Source organism: Sarcophilus harrisii, chromosome 6 (genome assembly GCF_902635505.1).
Source record: "Sarcophilus harrisii chromosome 6, mSarHar1.11, whole genome shotgun sequence".
NCBI lineage: Eukaryota > Metazoa > Chordata > Mammalia > Dasyuromorphia > Dasyuridae > Sarcophilus > Sarcophilus harrisii.
In genome coordinates, this window is record NC_045431.1 from 226,337,389 (window position 1) to 226,361,969 (window position 24,581).

Here is a 24,581-nt window from a genome sequence, read left to right on the forward strand (position 1 = left end):
ATTTTCTTTTTCTGTTATATTAGGGAATTTGATAGATGTGAGGTAATACCTCACTTGTTTTAATTTGCATTTCTCTAATCAATAGTATTTAGAGTATTTTTTTCATATGACTATAATTTTAATTTCTTTATCTGAAAAATGCTTGTTCTTTTCCCTTGAAATTGAGGAATGGATTGTATTCTCATAAATCTGACCCAGTTCTCTATATATTTGAAAAATGAGGCCTTTATCAGAAACACACTGACTGTAAAAATTGTTTCCCAGATTTCTGCTTTCCTTCTCATCTTTGTTGATTTGGTTTTGTTTGTGTAAAACCTTTTAAATTTAATGTAATCAAAACAATACATTTTGCATTTCATAATGTTCTCTATTTCTTGTTTGGTCATAAATTTTTCCCTTCTCCATAGAGCTGACACATAAACTATTCCTTGCTCTCAGAATTTATTTATGGTCTCACCCTTTATGTCTAAATCACGTACCTATTTTGACCTTATCACAGGATAGGATGTTTTAAGGGACTTTTCCAGGTGTTTGAGACCAGATTTGAACCTGCAAAGAAGAGTTTTCTTGACTCTAGACTATGTGTTCAGTCTACTGTGCCACCTAGCTCCCACATACATATGGGGACTATATAAAAAATATAATATAAAGATATAAAAAAATTATATACATATAAAATATAAAAATATAAAAATACATTCATAAACCAATACACATATAACATACACAACAATCCATGCTCTCACTGAGGAAATACGCTAGAATGTAAGTTTCCTAAGAATAGAGTTTTTGTTTGTTTTAATCTGTAGCCATAACATCTTGCATAGTATGTGGTACTTGATAGATAGGTGCTTATTTAAAAAACAAACAAACAAACAAACAAACAAACAAACAAAAACTTGTTGACTGAATGAGGTTGGAGGAAAATATGCTTCTAAATATGAATATATGTACCCATACACATGTACACACATGTAGCCATATCTATCAATGCAGTGATTGCTGAGTCTCTTCTCCTGAATTTTTGCCCTGAAATCCATGATCACTTGCACCAATCATTTCCTCACCACATGTGATGTGTCTGTGTTCCTTTCCTATCTCACTCCATTCTCCAAGTCCCACTTCCACATTACAGCAGATTGTCAGTTCCTTGAGAGCCAGTTTCATTATTTTCATCTTCCAATGTCTCCTAGTGTCTTGTGTGTAACAGGAACTTAGTGAATCTCCATTGAATTTTTACACCATTTTACATTCAAAAACCAGACAGAGATGAGCAGTATTCTCCTAGTCCTACTGGCAGCATCCATTTGCTGCGGCCATACCCAGGGTTCTAAGCACAGCATTGTCTCTCAGGTTTCTGCTGATTACATATTCTGCTCTGACTCGGTAACTGTGGATTAAAACCCAGAGACTGATGAAGGAAGCTCAGAGGACCAAAGGAGTCTGCCAACTACGCTACCTCCCTTGGCCAAGTGAGGGTCTGGGCATGTGTATAGGGCAGTATAGACAATAGAGCCGGTGCTCTCCTGTAGGGACTCAACACACACTACAAATGATGCAGTTAAAGTGCCCTAACATTACTCTCCCCAAAGCACCTAGGAAATATGCCCCTGCTCAGTCGGAGGCAGCCTGAAAGACCAAGCAAAGCCCCTCACAATGAACAGTAGACAACAGACCAACAGACAGGGCTAAATGCCTTCATACAGATATAGCCTCTGTTCCTTCCTTGGCGGGAGTGAATAGCAGCAGGGTTGGACTTGAAGTGATGGCCCAGTGCCGGAAAAGCACTTTGGCACATGCCGGGAGATGTGAAAGGCTCTAATGAGACCCATTTCACAATTCATTGGCCCTGTGCATTAAGCAGGCAAAGATTTCTCTAGGAGACTTTTTTCTGCAATTTATCCTGCTGCCCAGGTCATTCCATGGGGAAGTCAAATGGGTGCCACCAAAGCTTTCCTTCCCCTTGCTTTAAAATGCAACAACAACAACAACACACCACCACAATCCATGTTCCCATACATATTCAGGCAGAAGGGCTCAGAGGAGACAGTTGGCAAATGAGATCCACCTGTTTCGTGGGACTCTCCAGCAGACCTTGAAGAGGGCTGTAGGGCTTGTGAATCCTCCCAGGGCTTCCCAGAGTGGAGGCTCTCACACCCCATTCATTGTTCTTTCTAATTGTCAGAGACTGCAGCATTACAAGTGCCCGAAGCCATGCAATTAGCATAGCACCTCAGCTCCAGTCCTAGGAATATGCTCAGTGTACTGCCAGTGAGGAGTAAGGCTCACACTCTGCCTCCATCCACAGGCTTTCCTGTCTAAGCACCTGTCTAAGGTGGGGTGGGAAGCAGAGCCCAGGAGAGAAGTCATCCGTGGAGAAGTTTAGGAGCTATGTGTGTCGTTGGATAGGAGAAAACCCAGAGAAAGGAAAGAAAGAAGGAGCAAAGGAGACAGGGAAGGAAGGATACAGGAAGGGAGAAAGGGGAGAGAGAGAAGATGGAGAAGAGATGGAGTGAGAGAGAGAGAGAAATGAGAACTTCTCAGGGAAATTGAAAGACATGGAACTTGTGGCCAGAGCTATTGCCATGGCAACACTCAAACAATACAGAGAAAGCCTTCATAGTTCCATAGCTGCCTCCCTGAATACCCCTAGGCACATGTTAACTCTTTTGCTTGTCTCTTTGGTTTAAAAAAAAAAGGTGGGGGGAGCAGTGTCTGTAAAGAGGTAAAGAAAAGAAATTTTTTTTTTTTTTGGTCACCTATCAAAATCTGTTTAAATTAGTTAAATAACCTTAAAAATACTCCCTTAGAATTGTACCATATTAGAGCTAGAAATGATCTTTTAAAAAAAAATCATAGAATGTCAGAACTGAAAGGGATCCTCAAACATTGAATGTCAGAGATATTAAGAACTTTGAACATAGAATGCTAGAGATAGAAGGGACCTTAGAACCAGAACATGAGTGAGCTATTAGTGCTACAAAGGTCTTTAAAATCCTTTTAAATTCTCCAATTCCCTTTAAAGCAAATAATTTACTTTAATCTGTCCATTCTCTAGGCCCATGACCTAAATGGATTCAAATCTATGTTACCGCTGTTTTCACTATCGCCTCTTCCTCCTCCTTCATTACCATCATCTTCATCATCACCTTCATCATCATTCATCCCTTTTGAGACTGTGGTACATCTGAGAATATGAGATTCCACTACAAGATTCCAAAGGAGATATAGGACTCAAATTTGCTCCCAACTAGGTCCATCAGTTTAGAGCTAGAAGTTCCCATAAAGACCCATTAGTTAAACTCGCTCATTTTACAGAAGAGAGAATTCCAGTCCAGAGAGTTTAATTAAGGATCTTGCCTTGCATCAAAAAGGTGGTAAGCAACAAAGCCCTGATTCGAACCATAGTCTTCAGGTCCCAAATACAGACTTCTTTCTATCTTTCTCTGTAGAAGACTCCCTGGCCTTGATCCTAAACCCTCACTGAGCCCACCACCATCACATTTTCTACATTGATCTTCTTGTCATGCTGGATGCATTATCACTCCCTCTTCAAGAGAGATGAAACGACTTGCTTGTATAGATAAATTAAAGACAAAGAAGGATAAAGATTTGAATTCAAGTATTAAGATTCTAAATCTGGGGCTCAAAGAAAACATCCCATACAAGTGATAAAATTCATGGCTTAGGGATATTCATTCCACAATTAAATATTAATGGAAAATAAAGAGGACTGCACAAAGACAAAAGGGGAAAAAAAATCTTCCAGGGGAAAATCCAACCAAAGAATGCCTTTTTGATGTAGAAAGAATGTAATGAAAAGATTCAGATGTTTGCTCTTTGGCTGTAGCTTTTGTCAAATGATTTTTGTTTGTTTTTCTTTTGCTGTTACTTTTCTGTTGCAGTTGATTCAAAAAACGATTTTGTAAGAAACACAATCAAGTGATCAATGAATAAGCAATTATTAGGTACTATGTGCCAGGCATTTTGCATATAGTATGTAAGTGCACACATACATAGAAACAGTTGCTTTCTTCTGTGGGTTCCTACTGGCTCATTTCTATTATTAGAATTATGTATTATATGAAAAATCACTCCTTCCTACTTTTCCCCCCAAAATGCTCATTTAAACAGGGTTTCAAACTAGGAAAATAGTTTCTATTTCAATTTTCTTTACTAAATCTGCATCTTTACTAGACCATGACTCACTCCTAAAGCCATTTATCTTTGCTATTAGAATAAGAATTATTCATTAGACCACACGTATAAAACCAGAAAAATGATCATAATAACAACATATCACTAAACAGTGTTTGTCAAACCCATTGCAAAAAAAGGAAGTGAATAATTCATTGACATTTAAGAGAAATATCAAAGGCTATGGAAAGGTGTTCAATCAGGCCTAATTATCAGTACACTGTCACTCCCCAAAAAACACAGAAATTATAGTCAGCCTTATTCTTTACTACAAATGTAACTTGAGTGCCCTTTATTTCGTAATACTTTCGTGTCTTTCATTCATAAGTGATATTCTCCTAGAAATTCTCCTTGAGTTGGCCTAATATCTTTCTTACTCATTCAGTATTTTTTTTTTCTTACAAATATAACTTGAGTGCCCTTTAGTTTCATAATACTTTCATTTCTTTCATTCATGGAGTAGGTGATATTCTTCAAGAAATTCGATCTGACAGCCCAGGTAAATGTTTAACAACTGTTCTCCAGTCACATTTTAAAATATAGTATGTACAATATTTGTAATTTAATTTTCACTATCAACAATTTTCTCCTCACTTTCTAAAATCTAGGAAACCAACAAATAATAGATCAAGCCCTGATTTCCAGGGGTTGTTTTCCAGAGACAGTACTCATTGTCAAGAACATACCATTGAATTCTCCCTTCATTAAAAATCATCATTTTAGAAGAGAGCCCTTGGGCTTTATCCGTCCATATTTGTTTGCTAACTTCGAGAAACAGTGAAATTTGCATTGGGATCATATTTGCAACTGAATGCCAACTCAACACCCATGACCGATGGTTATTTTTTCAGTCTTTCTTATAATATTTCAAAAATGTGAATAATGATTCTAGCATGATCACAGACAAGTAATTTAATTCTCCAACTACTCTCATGTAAAATACAGGTACTAATAGTAATAACTATTCCTATTATTCTTAAATCCCAGAATTCCAGAATTTCAAGTGAAAAAGGAGCTCAGAGGCCACAGAGATTTATTACCACCTAAGCAAGATTCCTCAAGAACATCTCTGACAGTCATGGAGACTTTACTTGAAGAAGAAACTTAAGTAAAAGGACATCTCCTACCTCTCCCAAAGCAGCCCAGGTTAAGCTTCTAATTTCTTTAAATCAATCTTTAAATGAACATGAGAACCTTTACCAACTTGGCTACCTTTTTTTCAGTTTTTCAATATCTTTCCAAAGGTATCCAAAACAAGATAACAATACTCGATATGTGATCTATCAAAGGACAACTGGATAAACTTCGTCCTAGTTTTGGATATTTTGTTTCTCTTGAGTCTTCTCTATGATTATTAGGTTTTTTGGTTTGTTTTGTTTTCCTTTTTTTTTCCTTTTTATTGGCTGTCCAACTTTTGACTTTTGCTGAACTTCAATTTCACAAAATATTCTAATTTTTTCATATGAAATGCTATCTACTCATTGCCAATCTTATCTCATACTGAGAGTTGACTTCTTTTTTAATCCAAGTATTAGATTTTATATATCTTGATTAAATTTCATCTTACTTGATGCGACAGTTTTCTTACCTGTCAAGATTTTAGTGATTATTTATTGTGTTGTCTATTTTTTCCTCAGTATGTAATCACCTGACAAATTTTACATATTCCATTTCAATATTAAAGTCATTAAAACAAAACAAAACAAAACAACCTTATCACCATGGGGACAAGCACAAATCCCTAGTATACTTCACTGGAAAACTCATTTCAACTTGCTATCAAACCATGAAGGACTATTCATAGGGTTCAACTAAATAAATCCATCCACCCTTCTTGTACTGTCATCAAACACACTCTGGTCTATCTTTTCTCCAAGAATAGCAGGAGATTCTTTATCAAACACTTTATTCAGATTTATATAAAGTATATCCATAAAATTTCCATAATTTGCAATTATTAGTGACCCAATTTAAAAAAAAAAGAGACATTACAATCCTAATTCCCCACTTGTTAGCCTTTCCATATGTAAAATGGGGAGAAGTCTCGGTTCAACTTATCTTAGGAAGTCATGGGGAAAATGCTTTGTCAATCTTAAGCAAGCTTATATAAATGCAAACTTTTATTATTCCTTGGTCAATGATTCAATTATAAATATATACTTTTATGCACACATACACTAGAGCTCACTAAGCACAAGCCACTTACACCTTAGTTAGTTAGAATTTCTTTTAATTAGAGTAGAAGGAAGGGACAGATTATCTCTGCATTTCATGTCAATGGCAACAGCAAGGCAATCACTTCCATAAGATGTCATCATCATTTATATCTTCAACCTAGCTGATTTGATTTTACCAAGGTTGATATGATCATTCATTTTGGCCAACTATGAAATCCCTTGGGATTCCTCAATCCTAGATTTTTATTTCTTTTCCTTTGAGAGTTTTTTATAAATTCATCAGAAATTTCTGCGATTGACACTGGGAAATAGACCCAACTTTACATTACCAAAAAAAACAAAAACAAAAACAACAACAACAACAAAAAAACCTTCAAACTTTCGATAACAAAGTGATTAAAAATTGAGAAAACTTACATTAAAAAATTTTGAGACTACAACACTAACAGGCCAGCTGTCAAAAATTCAAATCTTTCTGGAGGGTCAAAATATATGAAATGCCAATCTACTTCTTAAATGATAAAGAAGATCTTCCAGAAAGGCTGGCTATGTTTATTAATCACATCATAACTTCCCTCATTTGTTTAATTAAACTTCATCAAACCTGAATGAGATAGTAAAGTGTTGATCTCTTAAAATACTGTTTTCCCCAGAAGTGTCACTGACTTTTGACTAGTCATGATTCCCCTCTAAGAAAGTAAGGATTTTGTTTATAATCTAATATGCACTCCCAAACAAAGCAAGTAATATGATATTCCTCTCTTTCCCCTTCCCGGACCCTCATTCTTGATCATCACCTCCTGATCTGTCCTTTCATCAGTTTGGGGAACTCCTGATATGAAAATACTAATGAGAAGTTCCTCTGGAACTTAGTCTTGGAAAGTCCTGGAACACTAAAAGTTTAAAACTTGCCTCTGGTTAGATAGAATCTTTAGAAGGCAAGACTTAAGTCCTGCTTTACTGATGCTCTCTGTCTGTCCTGCCATGTGCTCAGACTAAATAGTTCCTGTTCTGCTTCCTTAATTATCTGATATCTCTTTTTCTTTTCTTTTATTTTCTGTATCATCTGCTGAAAATAAGGCTTGTTGAGAGGTACCTGTGAAAGTATTAGCTGTTGAATTTGGAAAGCACTTAACTACATACTTTATATCATGTATTGGAAATACACCAAAGACAAGCAGGTTTTTGCCCATAGATTCTAATGGAGACATAAAGACAAGTAAATAAATTAAATGCTGAGTAAGGTGTACATTTGGGGGAGTATTAAGCGGGAGAGGGATACAGTGGTTTGGGGGAAGATTCTGTTGTAGGAAATGGGAACATTTCCTTGAAGGAAACTTGGAATTCCAAGAGGTAGGGAGAGGGAGAGAGGGAGAGATTCGGGGGGTGGGGTGGGGACAGATTGTACAAAAAGCCAAAGACAGATCTCCAAACTTGGTTTAGGCTGGCTCTTCATCAGACTATGCTTGTCAGATTTAAGGATCTTTTAAGGAAGCTGGTATAGAAAAGAAAGGATGAAGCAATAAGAGGAAAGAGTTAGGTCTAGCTAATGGGTTATTCAGAGATAACACGGGCACATCATCCATTTATCACCATAGCTATCCAGACAGGATATTCCCATAAGCTGCCCCATCTGCACACATTAAACCTTCAAGCTATTGTCTTTATGCTCAAGGCAAATATTTTTCCGTCATCTTTATGTGGATGACTAAGAATTCAAATGATACTATATCCTGGGGATAAAGAAAAGAAAAAGAAAAAGCAATAGAAAAGCAGTTCAGTAAACTCAAGTAATATAGCGTCTATGACCAGCAATATATGTACCTTTCCATAGAAACAGTATGGTTACTGCATGTGTAATTAGATAGCCTCCTACCCTCATTACTTATTACCTGTGTGATCCTGGACAAGTAATTTGCTACTATTTGGACTCAGTTTCCTCATCTTTAAAGTGAAGGGTTTTTACTAGAAGGCTTCCAAGGTCCTTTCCAGGTCTCTATCTATGATGTTATCATTCATTACCCTGCAGCTCTCCAAGCAAAGAAGACAACTATATTTCCTCATCTTTACTCTGTGGTTAGGACTAGAGACTGTGTTCTATTACATCCATGTCTATTTTGGGGAGTACTGCTTATTTACATTATTCAATTCATTGTGCATGTTTTCCTTCACTTTGCTCGGTAACAATCATTGAGTCTTCCAATGTTTCTCATATTCATCCTTCCTTATAGTACAATGATATTTCATCAAGTGTCATCCTTTTTTTTAGCCATTCCCTCAATTAGCACTCATTTTGTGTCTTTTTTCTATCAGGTACACTATTAATATTTTCATATTTCTATCCGGTTTTGACCATCTTGGATTATAGCAATTAATAAAAAAGCATTTATTTAGCAGCTACTGTAGCAACTCCTCCTAGTTCTTAGTTCTTTTGAATGAGATCTAGAATAAACTCTTCTAATTCATATTTCTGAACAGCCTTAAGAAATCGACATGGCCCTAACCTGGATCTTTGGTCCTTTAATTAGATCAAAGTTTATTTGCAAAGAAAATACAACATCTCATTCCCTCTGATTACTCATTATATGATAGACATAACCCTGATTTCTTAAAACCATAATAGTTGAGAAAACAACCTATACCTGGGGGGGGAAAATCACCTATTCAGGAACAAATGGGCCAAAAATCTCCTTTCCAACATCCTTGGCAAGCCACTCATTGAATCAGATACCACTCTGAAGACAGAGCAATCCATTTTAAGACAGATATCACTGGAGAGAAAGTTTTCTTTCTATCATTACATATATTCCTTATACTCTTAGGTAAACCTAAGTTTGCTTCTTTGCAACTTTTGCCCATTGTTCCTTGTTTTACTTTCTGGAGATAGATGTAAGAAATTTGTGGAGACAACTATAGCAGTAGAGTTTAGATGTGGATCTTAATTAGTTGAAAAGTTTTCTAGGGCAGACCTATCGATGAACTGTATGTCTCTGAACTAAGGACTAGCCTAAATAAATAAATATCAGGGATGTCCATCTTCAGAAGGTTGGCTACCTGGCCATGACATTATTCTTGTAGCTGTTATGCAACAGAACTCATGGAATCACTTAAAATAGTTTCACTTAAATAAACTTTTAAAGTTTTGCAAAGTACTTTGCGTAACATCTTATTTGGTTATTAAGATGACTACTTGGGTGTCATAGTAGATATTCCTTTAGATTTGAACGATACTAGATGGCTGTTGAGGTTCCTAATTGTGTGATTCCATTTTGCAGATAAGGAAACTGAGGCAGGGTAGACTGAATGATTTGCCCAAAATTACACAACTCTTAGGTATCTGGAACAAAATTTGACCCCAAGTTTTTCTGGTTTTGAATCGAAAACTCTGTCCATTTTTATCTGGGGTTTTTAATCTGTGCTCCACGAATTGGTATACCTGCATATATGCATACTTATAAAGCTTCATTTCAATATGGTTTTGTAAATATGTATGTATATACATATATATGCATTTGCATTTGTGTCCACATATACATACATGTATATATGTATGTGTAATAATTTTATGCATTTGCAAACATGATTCTCAAAAGGGGTGTCTAGGATTCACCAGACTACCAAAGTGTCCCTATTCTCCACTCACCAAAAAACTCCAAGATAAAACACTCAACATTTTCTGCTTATACATTAGTTCTTCATTCTGATTGCATTGTCTGCACATTGCTCATAAATTCATCAGTATCCGTATAGCACTCTTGCTTAAAATAAACTGGACTTAGCAGTTCAGGCCTTCTTTACTCTCAAAGTAAACTACAGGAGTACAATCCTAATAGCCAACCATGGATCCACACAATCCTGTTCAAATTTCTCCTACTTTATCTATCTCTAACACTTGAGAATTTTTAATGCATTTCCTCAAAACTATCCTCCAGAAGTTTATGAAATAATTAGTAATTATTAGTAAATAATTAGTCCACTCTCAATATTACTCCTCCATTAGCAATGGCTGTAACACCCCCAGCACTGCCTATATCAAAATGAGGTCAGTATTGTTTATTTCTATCCCTCCATTAGTCTGGATGACTTTCCCTAGCAGGACTGACTTTTCTTGGTAAAGGCAGTGTTAGAAAGTCCAGTGAATAATTGTGTCTCTCTCTATTGTCATCCTGAACAAGCAATGTAGGGCAAAAGGAATTACAAACATGGATCATATTCCTCAACCTTTCAAGGTCATTGAGCAGGTCTCAGAAGACCCTAAAGAGAGAAAGGTAATCATTGAGATCCTGCAACTAGCTGCCTCTCTAAACTCAGTTCTCATGCAAGCTCTCTATGTGAACAGCAGCCTCTCTTTCCCCAAGAGAAAGTCTTATAGAGAAAAAAAAAAAAAAAAAAGCTCTAAAATCAACATCTTCCTTTGAAAAAAACTTATGCAATAAAGGACTCTTGAAATATCCGTAGCTTATAAGTATAAAGCCTAGTGGTTTAACATGAATTCTTTCTCTTCTTCCTTATAACCCTAATGTGGTATTTAACCCCTTACCCCCCAAGGGGTTAAGGATAGTTTTCTTTTGCCCTTTTGATTTGTAGGGGAGTGAAGAAGTAGGGATGATTTTCATATCACCAGGGATTATCACAATAGTGATAAAATTGTTTTGTTTTGTTTGCAAAACAATTAGTTAAGTGACTTGCCCAGGGACACAGAGCTAATCAGAATTAAGTGTCTGAGATCAAATCTGAACTCAGATCCTCTAGATGTTGCTTGAGTCCATTATCCATTGTTCCATCTAGTTGCCCCAAAGTCAACTGAATTTTAAATAAGATAGAATCCAAATATTGGAGCTATTGTAGCATAGGGGAACCACATTGTTTTTGGAGTCACATGATCTGGATTCAAATCTTGGTTCCCTAGCTATATGGCCTAAACAGTTTGCCTTCCTTTAATGGGACAATTCCATGCCTATAATATGAAGGAGCTGAACTAGAACAGCTTTAAGCTCTATGGAGTCAAAACTGATAATCCTAATTGGGGGCTATTTTAGAATGTATAGAAAGGCACTCTAGAGCTGGAGAAATCCCAGCACTACAATCCAGTAGTAGGTGAAGGGACAAGAATTTGAATTCAGAATATATGACTTTAAATTCAATGTTTATATTTTAAAGTCTAAACTAACTTTCAAAATACTTTGAGGTCTACCACAATAATTTAGTGGACAGAGTAATGGGACTCAAGTTAGGAGTACCTGAGTTCAAATGTGACCTTAGACACTCACCAGCTGCCTAACTTTAGGCAAGTCATTTGATGGTGTTTGTCTAGTTTCTTCATCTATAAAAAGCTTTTGAGTGTGATCCTGGGCAAATTATCTTACCCTTTTTGCCTCAGTTTCCTCTTCTGTAAAATGAGCTGGAGAAGGAAATAATGGCAAACTACACTAGTATTTTTGCCAAGAAAACCCCAAATCTAATCATGGAGAGTCAGATAAGACTGAGCAACAACACTACTACATGTTATAAAGCATTTGATCCATACAACAATCCTGCTTTTCATTTTACTGATAAGGGAGAAGAGGTTAAGTTACTTGCCAAGGGTCATATAACTAAGAAATGTCTGAAATAGGATCTGAACTTTGGTCTTCTTGGTCCAGTGTTCTATCTAGTTGCTTGTCCTTTCCAGTATGAAATATGGGGCAGCTCTGATAAAATGTTATTAAATTTATTAAATACACAACAAAAAGTAAGCTGTTCATATTACAGCTTCATATACAATCCCCACTTTCTGTTCTTTTTCTTTTTGCATATGGAAATGCTCATTCTATTGGGTATCAGTGAAGATTTAGAACAAGCAGGGATTTTAGAGATCAAGCAGTCCCTGATATTATAGCTGAAAAAATGGAACCTAGAGAAGCTGTGGCTTGGCCAAGGTCATGAAGGGGCTAAATGGAAAAAATTGGGATTAGAACCCAAGCTCTAGAATCACAAAGCCCATATTCTTTCCAGGGAATCTAGATAAGTTTATATGATTCTCATCATAACCTGTAGGGTAGGTAATATTATCATCTCCATTTCATACCTGAAGGCACTGTGACTCAGACAGGTAAAGAAAATTGCTCAAACTCAGAAAGTTAATAATGTCTGTGCTAAGAAGCTGGGGTAGGATTTGAACTCAAGAGCTTCCTGACTTGGAGCTCAGTATTCTGTCCATTACTCTGGTCACTAGAAGACTAAATAATATTCTCTTTGAAACGATTTAAAATAGAAGAGATACATTCTGTATTTATTAAACAGACTGATGGCATAAAGCCACATTAGTGTTCTTTTCCACTAAATCTTCATGGGGGGGAAAAAAAAAAATTTGTTCTGAGATTAATTTCCTGATCTTGTTAAGGACATGTGTGCTGTGATAAAAGCCTCTATTTGAACCCAGCATTTCACATCAAGGTCTCATATTTGGTAGTCAACCTGTTCTCAATAAGAAGCATCAACATGATTAAAATGTGAGAGCCTGGGGAAGAAACCTATCCATCCAAGATGCTACTCAAGTGTTTGCTTTTACAAGACTGTTTATTCCCCATGTATTTCCCAGAGGTGTTATCAGAAAAGTCCCCTCTCCCTCCCCCAGATACAGACATGGACACTTGTCCATGGGCTCACTCATTCCTCCCTTTACTTCGCCCTCCAGTCCTTAGCCAAAGAAAATCTGCCTTCGGAAAACTGCCTGCCTTTCCCATAAATCTATGCACTCTGACTTTGGGAGCTCTGGCTTTCTGTCCACCATGATGATCAGAGAATAGGTCACTTAGGGCTCCCTGAGCACAAACTAGGCCCTATGCTGATGAGATCCACGGAGTGGAGGGAGATATTCCCGCTGACCTCCCGGGTTCTGAATCTCAAAGCCCTCTCTCTGCTGCTTCTCTGAAATGTGGCGCCAATCTGAGGCCGCCAAGCTGAAGGAGTTAAACTCCAGACTGTTCTGCGTATCTCTGGCTACTGTACTAGTGAGTGATTCAGTGAAGTGTGAAAATAGTACATCTTTAGACGCACAATCATCTCCAGCTTTGTACATGCTGAAATAGACCACAGATTTCAGCCCACAATTGTGAACAGATTTCACCCCCCCACCCACCAACCTCCCAAGCATATGTGGGGGTGGAAGAGTCTGTAGGAGGGGAAAGGGTGTGCAGAGCTGGAAGGAAGATGAACCCGTGGAGAAACCATGATGGGAATTATGTCAAAAAGGCATCAACCTATAGGAGTGCCTCGTTGCTGTCTGATCGGCAGAGACAAGGTTCAGTGCAAAGATGGGCTTTGCAAGTGTGGTGGAGGGCTAAACAAGCCAGTGAAAAAGCAGGTATACATCCATACATATATGTAGATCAATCATTAGACACACACATACAAATATATGTGTATATATATATATATATATGCATATATATATGGCATATATAATTTTTCCAGTCCTCACTTGTAATAAGTTGGTTGAATGGCAGCTTAGCATAAACTGTATAGATCTAATATTGCAGATTTAGCCACACAGGGAAAACACACAAACACACTGCTGAGAATGGTGGTAAGAGATTCAGAAACCAAGAGGGGGCTTGGGAAAATTGTGGGACGATTTTCACAGGTTGACAAACTTATTGCCCACTCCATAGCCAACTTGGGTACATATGCCCAGAAAAAAATAGATTAGGAAGGGATTTCAGAAATGCAATCCTTGACTTGGGTTAGCTCTGTATCACGAGGGAGATGCTAATAAAAATGGAATCAAAGAGCAGCTGTGTATTTTACTTGATGGTCCCAACTTTCCATGATCACCTCTTAAATTTAAATCTAGAGGCACCTATCCCTTCTTAATGTCTCTACAACAGGCACCACTCAGGAAAAGAAACTATACCAGCACAACCCAAAGGCAGTGGGGGGAATACTCCTCTCTCTTGCCCCCACTTCCCTCCCCATTCCTTCTAAGAAAGAGTTCATAAAAGGCTCTGGGGAAGATTTATAGTTGAGAGATGTTATTAATTTGCAACACAAACATATCACAGCACCAAAAGGGATCCACATTGGCTTTCTGCCCCCCTTCCTCTCCCTATATTATATGAGAAAGCCCAAACAAGAAAAGAGATGATGGGGGTGGGGAGGATCAAGGGTGGGTGTAGGGTGAAGAGTTCTGTTCCAGCTGTTAGGAGGAGGAGATCATGCAAGACTTTTCCCAATTTTCTTCTAATCTCATTCCTCCATCCCCGTTCTCTAATACCCCTTAGTACAAAAACAGGATTCCTGGACCTGAGTAGCAGGAGATCTGGCCATGTGTAACCAGCTTCTGTCTCATCCTCAGCTAACCCTCACTTTCTGTTAGTTCTGAAGTGCTCATCAATCATTTGACTCATGCTGATTTCAGCCCTTAACCAAAGATATCTAGCTTCTGCTGGGAGATCCAAAGGTAGGAGGTGGAGGTGGGCAGAAAGAGCCTAGGAAAAAAAAAAATCATAAGCCCACACCTAAAAACCAGACCAGCCTTGAGGATAAGAAGGAGAACCAGTGTGTTCTCTAAGGTTCTCCAGGCCCTGTGTTTTTGCCTCCATTCTCCCCTGCCTCTTCCTCCCACTTACAATTCATAGGGGGGCAAGGAATCATTGAGAAGAGCCTGCACCAATTCTGAGCCAGATCTCCAGTAGAAGCTTTTCTAAGTTAGCTACTTATGCTAAAGAATCATGTTTGCTTTTCGGCAGATAGGTCCTAGAAGTACCAACAGGGTTGCTTATCACACATACTGCCCAAGTCATCCACAGCCTCCCACTTCCAGCCAGTTTTCTGAACTAAAAAGAATAGTCAGAGAGGAAGATGTAGCTTCCATCCTTTCATTTTTCAGCAGCCCTTGGAGGGACACAGGTAGCCAGGGAATCTATTTCTGATGTAGATGAGAGAGAGAGGAGACAGAATTCACTGGACATATAAGAAAAAGGGGGTTGTGCAAAGTACAAACACCTCTTCCCAACAGCATCCTCCCCCATCACCCACTCTCCCTTCCCTCTATCCACCCACCAGCCAGAAGCCATCCTTCATCTGCTTGCCTTATTATCATATTTTCGTGTTCATACATTCTGCTGATCTGCAGTGTCAGGTTGGATAATGAAATTTAAATTGGACCTCTTCGATTTCCAATGGTTAAATATTTGTGCATCTAACTCTTGGGATGCCATGCAACTTACAGGGTTCTGGAGGGAGTCGGTCACAAGGCAAACCACCCCACACTGCAGGGGCTCGTTCGGAAGCTCGCTTTGCCAGTGAACATTTGCAAAAGGCGTTTGCCCAGAATGCAGACAACCTGCATCGTTCTCGCGACCGAGGCTTTCGTGAGCAGAGCCTGATTTACCGCGGGTTCTGTCACCCACCTCCCTCCCTCTCCGGCTGACCACTAGCCAGGTCTTTCAAACCAAAGCAAAGAGGGGGTTTCCAAGGGGCCAAGAGAGCCACAGATCGGCAGGCATTCCCTTCCCCAATAAATAAGCAAAGGATCACTCACTGTATTTCAGACCGATCACGGCAACGTCCAGGTGCAAAATCCAGGAGGTTACGAGCAAGGAAAAAAAAAAAAAAAATACGATCTTGACACGCAAAAAAAATAAAAGAGAGAAAAAAAAAGGAAAAAATCCAACTGCAATTTTCCATCAATTTTAGTCAACACAGGCAAAGCTCCAACCCTGCCCTGCTGATTTCTCTCCCCCAATCAATGCCTCATTCTGGCACGGTCAACTTTTCTTCTCCGAAATTTCTTTGCAGATGTATTATTTATCTCTTCTCGTGGAGGGAAAAAAAAATAATAACAATCAAACGAAAGAAAAATAAAAGCAGACCACCTCTGCACAGCAAGGCTTTACTTTTCGAAAAAAACAAAAATGGCCCAAAACCCCAAACTTTTCATTCCAAGATTCCTCCTTTTCTTGCTTTTCATTTCTTTAATGAAAATACTTTTTCCTTTCCGGATCCTCTGTTCTCCATTTTCAGTGGCCCCCCCCTCTTTTTATGTCCCCCCTTCTGTGTGCGGGGCCGGGGTGTTTATTGTTTATTTTTTTATTTAGACTAGAACAACACAATCTCCCAGTGGTCTGAGGTTGGTCGATTTCATCTTAGAATGTTCGCGCTCTCTCTCCTCTCTCTCCCTTGGTACGTATGTATAGATATATACATGGATTTGTTAAGATCCAGGTCTCGCAGGACAATCTGCTTTCTTCCTTCTTCTCTCCTGCACGTTCAGTTTCTCCAGCACCTTGGGCTCCAGGATAGATCCGCGTCCCGCATCCTTCATTTTGGCAAGACACCCAACCGTCACCGCCACCCAAAAGTCTTTCTTTTACATCGTCGTTTCCTTCCTTTCCTCGCCTCTCCCCCCTCCCCAAATTTCTTTTTTAAAGAGATCAACTCCCCCCCCTCCTCGCCGCCCCCCCTGAGCCCCCCCTCCCGGCCTGTCCCTTTTCCAAAGATCTGATTAGATTTCCAATCACAACCCAGTGCGCAATTGGATTTCTGATTTCAGCTCCCCGGCCATCTACCTTCTTCCCTTCTCCACTCCAAACTCCCCGTTAGATCCTGTCGCTTTCCCTCCACCTCCTCTGCAATTTCATAATCTCGTTAAATGGAGTGCAGGGGGTGGGGGTGGGGGTGGGGTGGGGGCGGAGGTAGTGGAGGAAAATTTCAAGGCTCCCATCAGCTGTCAAGAAACCCAACCCCCCCCCCCCACCCCACACCCGCCCCTCCCCCCTGAGGCTGGTGGCGGCTTTTTCCTTCTCTGTCCCCGCCTCCACCACCCACCTCCGGCTCCCCCCTGTACACACACACACACACACACACAGTCACAAACACGCACACTTTCCCAATCCGCCAGATGTTCCCGAACTCCCCCGATCTGGTCCCGGATCAAGGCGGCGGGGATGCGTGAAAGGGCCTGGCTGGTGCGGCCGGGACAAGCCCCCGGGTCCCCTTCCTCTTCATGGTGCCTTCCTCTCCATCTTTCGTCCAGCTGCAATCCAGCTCCGGCTGCACCGAGGTGAAGGAACTTCGGAGATCGCCTTTATTTAAAACAGCGAAAAGGGAGGTGGGGGAAGGATGGGGGTGGAGAAGGGAGAGCAGGCTGAGGATGGAGGTGGCTGGGCCGAGAGAAGGAGCCCCTCCAAAAAAAAAAAAAAAATACACTAGTCCCTGGCTCCTGGGCTCCCTCTCGGATGCAACTGCAGCTTTGATCTCGTCTCCAGCTGCGGCTGGCACATTTTTGTAGAGCTACAAGTTGCTTCTTCTCCACCCAGGGACCGGGGCTCCGGGCTCGTTCCGGGTCCGAGAAGACCTTTCCCCGGCGGCCCGGAGGATGCTCCGCTCGGTCCTTCGCGCCATCTCACCGACGCTTGGCAGAAACCTTTCCTCCAGTCTTCCCAGACATCCGTACCCGTTTGAACTCTTCTCTCCCCCCTCGGCTCTCCCTCCTCCCTCTCCCCTTCTAAATAAATAAAGAATTGGAATCCCAATTCCTTGCGAGACGAGGCTTGCGCCCTCCAGATGGGGTAGGTCCCCGTTATCTTAAGGCGCGCATCTCCCTCAGGTTTTTCATCTTCTTCTCTTCTCTGGCCCTCTCTCTCTCTCTTTTTTTTTTTCCTTCTCTCTCTCTCTCTCTCTCTCTTTTTTCTCTTTCTATTTCCCCCTTTTCCCCTCTCCCCTTCTTTTCTTGTGATCAGTGAAATACAATTACCCAATTACCTCCCATCATCTTAGCACTGATTGGTCAATTGCATTAACACTTGATGTCAGGGAAAAAGGGGATTGGAGCTCTTGTCATGGGGCACTGCTGCCACCTGGAGGGTATATCGCAAAGAGCCGGAGTACCAACAACCCCCAAGTATAATCATCGGGGAAAAAATAAATTAAAAAAAAAAAAAATCATTTTCTGTCCGAGAAGAGGGATTAGAAATTATTTTCTTAAAAAAAAAAATGCCTGTATCAATAAGGAAATGGTAACGTGAGGTTGAGTGGGAAAGGGGGTAGGGATGGGAGTGGGGGGTGTCTTTGCTGCATTCCCAAAATACAAACGGGGAAAACAGGACAGATCCCAGCAAGATGCAAAGCCAATCTGTAGCTACCTTTGAGGATGCCCGGCAAGCTGAGCCATCTTTCTGTTTCTCTCCCCCTTCCCCGAGCTGAGCAGTTTTGAGTTAGTAGCATGACTACTTGGACGAGCAGAAGGAAGGAGGAACTCTGCCTGACTCAAGAGCAGGGGGCACCCCGTGGTAGGGCAAGCTCTCCAGGAGAAAGCAACTGGAAAGGCGAGATAGGATCCTTCAGCCTGTGGAGTGGTGCAGTAAATTGCTCTGTTCAGTCTGTACAAGACATTCCGGACAGTTTGACAACTCAATTCCAACATCGCATCCTTGTGGATGTATGCATTTCCGTCACATCATATTAGGGGAGAGAGTGCCTCTTTTCGGCTCCACTCTGAGGGGAGTGAGGAAAGGATGGAAATCGGGGCCGGAGGAACGTGCCATTAAAAAATCTATTAATCCCTCATTTTCCTCAATCTCTTTCCCTGATGCAAAATTACGCCCAAAGAAAGAAATCTATAATTATATATTTAAGGCCATTCATAGAGAGGCTCAGGGATGTGAATATGAGGAAAGTAGGAGATATAGTATCCATGACACGGTAATTATAGATTTTCATAGAGTCCCCTTAAAAACAGAGATCTACCAGTTTATCTTAAGGAAACTGTTAGAATAGAAAATCTGTTTAAATATTTTTGAATTGACTTTTTTTCTAGAGCTTTTTCTAAACTGAAAACTTCCCAATCCAGGAGTAGTAAATATCTGCTCTTTGAAAGTTAGAGAATATCACATCTCCCTTGGCTCTAATCTGAATAACAAATTTTAGTGTCTGCAGGGGAAAAATCATGTCTTTGGATATGAGGTGTGATTTATTAGGCATTCCCTTAAGTCTGGGCAGCTTTAGTACCATCATGAATTATATCAGTATGAGAATTTGGTATTTTCTCAATATTAAAAGAAATCAAGGTAGCTCCCTCCCTTCCTCCATGTATTAGGTGGACAGTCATGTCACATTTGTGCGAAACTGTGCAGTAGAATCACACAGAATGGCCAAGCAAAGAGTGTTTGTTTGCCTCACTGGAAAGAAAATCAACATTTGATGAGATCACAGATTCCATTATGGGAATAATAGGAATGAATTAAGCAAGGGGTGATTGCATTGTTTGTGCTTCTTAATGAATGATAGATTGTAAGAGATTTGGAGTTTTAGAGGTGAAAGGGTTCTTAAGAGATATCTGATCAAATCCATTGATTTGATAAATGAAGAAACTGAGACCCACAGGGATTGGGATTTGTTCATGGTCTCCCAGAAAGGAAGTGGCAGAGATGATATTTTAATTCGGTTGTGAGTACTTTCAAAGAGCAAAGATGGTAGCTAACCAAAATCTTAATTTAGCTTCAACAACTCTTTATCCATAAATAAATTTAATTAATTTTTGGCTAATAATCCATATAAATATAGATTCACTAATGTCTCAAAACAGCTTTAAAGAAAGCTAATATATAATTGTTCTGAAGTAAGATAGATATTATTTGAAATGGAAAACAATTTTCCCCCCAAACAATCATGATATGGGAAAGAAGGAATAAGCAATTACACAGTACTTACTGTGGAACAAGTACTGTGCTAATTACTTTAAAATGTTATTTTTTAATATAGATAGGCGCTATTAATATCCCCATTTTATAGTTGAGGAAACAGAGTTTAAGTCACTTGTCCAAAGTCATACAGATAGTAAAGTCTTCTTGACTCCAGCCTCAGTGCTCTATCCACTGAGTCAGTAAGTCAAACAACTCCTCTCCTCTCCCCTAAAAAAGAGAAAATCTGCTAGACATCTTTGCTATGTCTCAGAACAAACTAAAATACCAAACATAAAAGGAGGGAATAAGGGGAACGGGAGAGGAGAAGATTGGCTAATAAAGTGAAAAGAAAAACCTATTCACTATACTTACCACCTCTTCCCATCTAACCCACACATTACCAATTAGCTCACACATTTGACTTTAGCAGTTCAGTTTCTTATCTGCAGAAATAGGATGTTTAGTATAATAAAGGAAAAGACACTGATTCGAGCTCAGGGAATTCACATTCTAGCCTTAGTTCTACCATGGAAACACTTGGCTGTGAGACAGTGAGCAAATCACTTTATCTCTCTCAATTGAAATGTCCTCATCTGTAAAAGTAAGGAACCAATCAATAGTTCTTAACCCTTAACCTGAGATGTTTTCTTTTTTTTTTTCTTTTTTCTTTTGATGATAGTATTTCAATGTAATTGGTTTCCCTTGCAATATCCCTCCCAGCTCTAATAGTCGATGTGTGAAAGAAAATCTCTTTTACCTCTACTAATACATGTTCTGTGTTCTAAAGTCCTTTCTAATTCCAACATCTGTTGTCTGATCCCCAGTCCTTTCTAGCTCTGCTGGTCTGTTATAATTTATATAACTTCAGGAAGCACAGGTAATATCTGAATGTTCATGAGATCGTGAGTTCTTAATGGTGAAAGTAAAGAAAATTATAGGACAATGAACTAAATCATGGGAGAGGGAAGAAGGACAATTGGCTAACATTCTCCCATGTTGGGGAATGGAATCGAAAATATCATCATACTGTCCTCTCTTAGGAAAAATAAGACCTTCATAGTAATTGATAATCATGTCAGCTCACATTGATTTAGTGCTTTAACAGTTTACAAAGCATTTTCCTTATAGCCATCCTGCTGAAATAGGTAGTGAAAGTTTCTCATATTATCCATGTAGGGAAATAAGAATTTGATAAGTCAAATGACTCACCTGATGTTCATATCAGAATAAAGAATACAACCAGTATATTAATGGCATCGCTATTATAATTAGAGGTAGTAATATTAATTATAAAGCTCCTTTGATCCATCCTTTTATACTGAGTTGATATTCTTACATTATTCTTGTAATTTAAAAAAAAGAAATTTTCAGTTGTTCTTTCATCCCTCTAAATTAATAATATTCCAGCTAAATAAATTATATAATTCTAGTTAAATTAGAAAGTTTCCAAATCTGGCATTTAAAACATTTTACAATGTCTTCTAGGCATTTTTCTATCTATTTTATATTTTTCCCTTTCTTCAACTCTCCTTTTAGTGCAAACTAATCTACTAGGGGTTACCTGCACATTACATTCTCACTTCTCCTCTGTGCCTTTGTATGGACTCTCCTCCATTTGTGAATGACGCTCCTCCCCACCTTTGGGTTTTAGAAATCATTTTCCTTCAAAGCAAAGATAAGGTGATACTACTTCACAATACCTGTCTTGACCTTGCTCCCCAGTTGGTGGAACTCCCTTATGTCTTTAAATTATAGGTGCTTTTTTTGATATCTATTTACCTATCTACATGCTGGATACCTTCTCTCTTTAGTAGAATGTAAGATCCTTGAAGGGAGGGATTATTTCCATTTTGTTCTTGTACCCTTATCACATAGCATTTGCCCTCAGATAGTCAATAAGTTAGCATTTAATAATTGCCAACTATGTTCTAGGCACTGATTCTGCAAAGACAAAAATGAAAATCTTGGCTTCCAGCAACTTACCTTTCATCAAGTGAAACGATATACCCACATATTAAAAAAATACAAAACATATATATATAAAATATTTAGAGTATTTGAACTCAGATCCTTGAGACTCTCAAGTCCCCTACTGTTCCACCTAGTTTGTTTGAATGTTATATGCATTGAAGTTAATTTCTTCATAACTGATATTCACATTGTCGTTTTTTAGACTATAAATTATTTGTTACTCTTGTGGGTATCTCAACCATTCTGAATTGTTGGGTATGACTATATGAAATTCAGAGATGAAGAGCCATAAATCCAGAAAAGGTAAATGAATTACCCAAAGTAAAAGAGAATTTATCACTTAATTTCAGTCTTTTCCATTCAACTACCTTGTTCTTAAATAAAGCTGTATGTATATTAGATGACAGATAAAAATATATTTATATATGTTTATGTGTATATATGCATATATGTAGATATATATGTAAACACACATGTGTCTATATATGTGCATATGTGCATAAATGCATATGTACTTCGTTAAGTCACTCATGTCTGACTCTCTGTGACCCTATTTGGGGTTTTCTTGGCAGGGCTACTGGAGTGGTCTGTTATTTCCTTCCAGAAGCATGCCTATATGTGTATGTGTATATACAAATAACATGCATTTATTTATGATCTATTTTTAATTGTAAATAGAAGTGTTTGTTCAAAACACACTGTTACCTGAAGTCAACAAAACACCTCAAAGATGTTAAGTGTTTTGAAGGAGTAAAATATTAATAAAAACATGAAATGTTAAAATCAATAAATTCTCATTTACTTCTATAGTTTAACAAAATTGGAAATAAATATTTTGTAGAAAAAGAGGTGACTTTGGGCGAGTTAGAAGGGGCCATACAGATAATATTGGTAAAGTTTTCTTTCAAGGATGCTTCCTTAGTCTTATTCTTTGGAAATTATCTGATGAGAAGGCAGCAAACCTGCTAAGATGCTCTATCTAGGAGACTATGCCTGGTGGAATCTTTAACACCCAGCAGGGGACACTATCTAGTAACCAGAAATATAAAATAGCAGAAAGCTTGAATATCATTATTTAGTAAACTTTTAAAAAGTTAGTATTTGTGAAGAGATAGAAATCGATCACAAAGGACAAAATTAACTATTGCAATATCATACTAAAGATAAAGAATAGATCATGTTTATATATCACTTAAAGTATCTTCTTCAAAACAATCCTGATGAGATAGACAGCATAATTTGTATTATTCACATTTTACAGATGATGATTGGGAATCACAAAAATTAAGTGACTTTTTCAGGTTCACTCAACTATTGAGTGATATGTTTAGATATAAAACACTTGTCTCATGAACTTTTCAATACCTTTCTCCTACATCATCATGCCACTGGGGATATAGTACCCTAGAAATAGCTTCATCTCCATTTCAACATCCATGTACTTAAGATATATTTAGAGGTGGGGGATGAGGGTTGGGGGTAATTTGGTGCTAGAGAACAATAATGGATGGAAATTGCAAGCAGGAAATCTATAGTTGATATGAGAGGTGAGAGTGGGGGAAAAGAATTCTAACAGCTGTTCAAAAGTAAGACTGGATATTTGAGAAGTGGTAGGTTTCCCTTTTCTCCTCCTTAGAAGTCTTCAAGCAGAATTTGGAAACCACTTATTGAGCATGTTGTGTGTATGAATTGAACTATATGATAGCTAAGATTCCTTCCAAATCTCAAATTACGAGATTCTCCATATCTTTGTTTATATATTCATTCTATTTATAGATCAAGTGAGCTGTCTTTATTAAGTCCACATCCAAAGGAAACTCTTTTGGCAGTGTCAAGGGAATTAAACTATTTCATTCATTCTTTCATCCGTTCAACAATTCATTCATTAATTAAAAAATGGTTTTGTGTGCCAAATATGTGCAAGGCATATATTTTTAACAGCACTTTTTTGGGGGGGAGGTCGATCAATGCTTTATAATATACAATTTCAAATGTTGACAATGTTTTTATAAAAGCTAAACTTAGGAGAAAAAAGATAGATGTAGCAGCATGGTATAGTGAAAAATTTGTTGGAGCATGAATTTGTGAAAATGGATTGTATTCCTGGTTTCACCCTTAACTAGGGAACTTTATCAGTTTCCTTATCTGTAAAATTAGGCCATTGACCTAGATAATTTCTAAGTCCCTTTCAGCTGTAGCTTTCAATCCTTCAGCCTCTCCAAGTAACCTAATAGTCTCTCCCTTAGTTGATAATGAATACATGATGATGATGATGGTAATAAAAATCATGGTGGTCTCACAGTTATGTAGCACTTTTCCTTACAATAATCTTGTGAGAAAATTCTCATTACCATCTTATAGAAAGGTAGAAATAGGCTCAGATAGAAATAGTGACTTGCTCATGGCCACATGAATATGATTGTCAGAGGTAGAATTCCAGGTCAGGTCCTGACTCTCTAAGTCTAGTCCTTTTCTCAGTGTACAACAATAATTCTCTGATATACTACCTAAAATTGAGGGGTTTTTTAATTAAAAGAATTTTTTTTCTTCCCTCCTTCCCTTTTTCCCCCTT

At 38.5% G+C, this 24,581-nt stretch overlaps 1 protein-coding gene across 1 annotated transcript in view; it reads right to left on the bottom strand.

Annotated features, from left to right (window-relative positions):
- The window catches only part of LRRC4C (leucine rich repeat containing 4C), a 213,432-nt gene extending 196,617 nt beyond the window's left edge, over positions 1-16,815 (bottom strand). Inside the window, exon 1 of the mRNA XM_003773701.2 lies at positions 15,898-16,815. The gene's annotated coding sequence lies outside the window, so the exon portion shown is untranslated. The remainder of the gene's footprint in view (positions 1-15,897) is intronic.
- Positions 16,816-24,581: the final 7,766 nt, after the last annotated feature.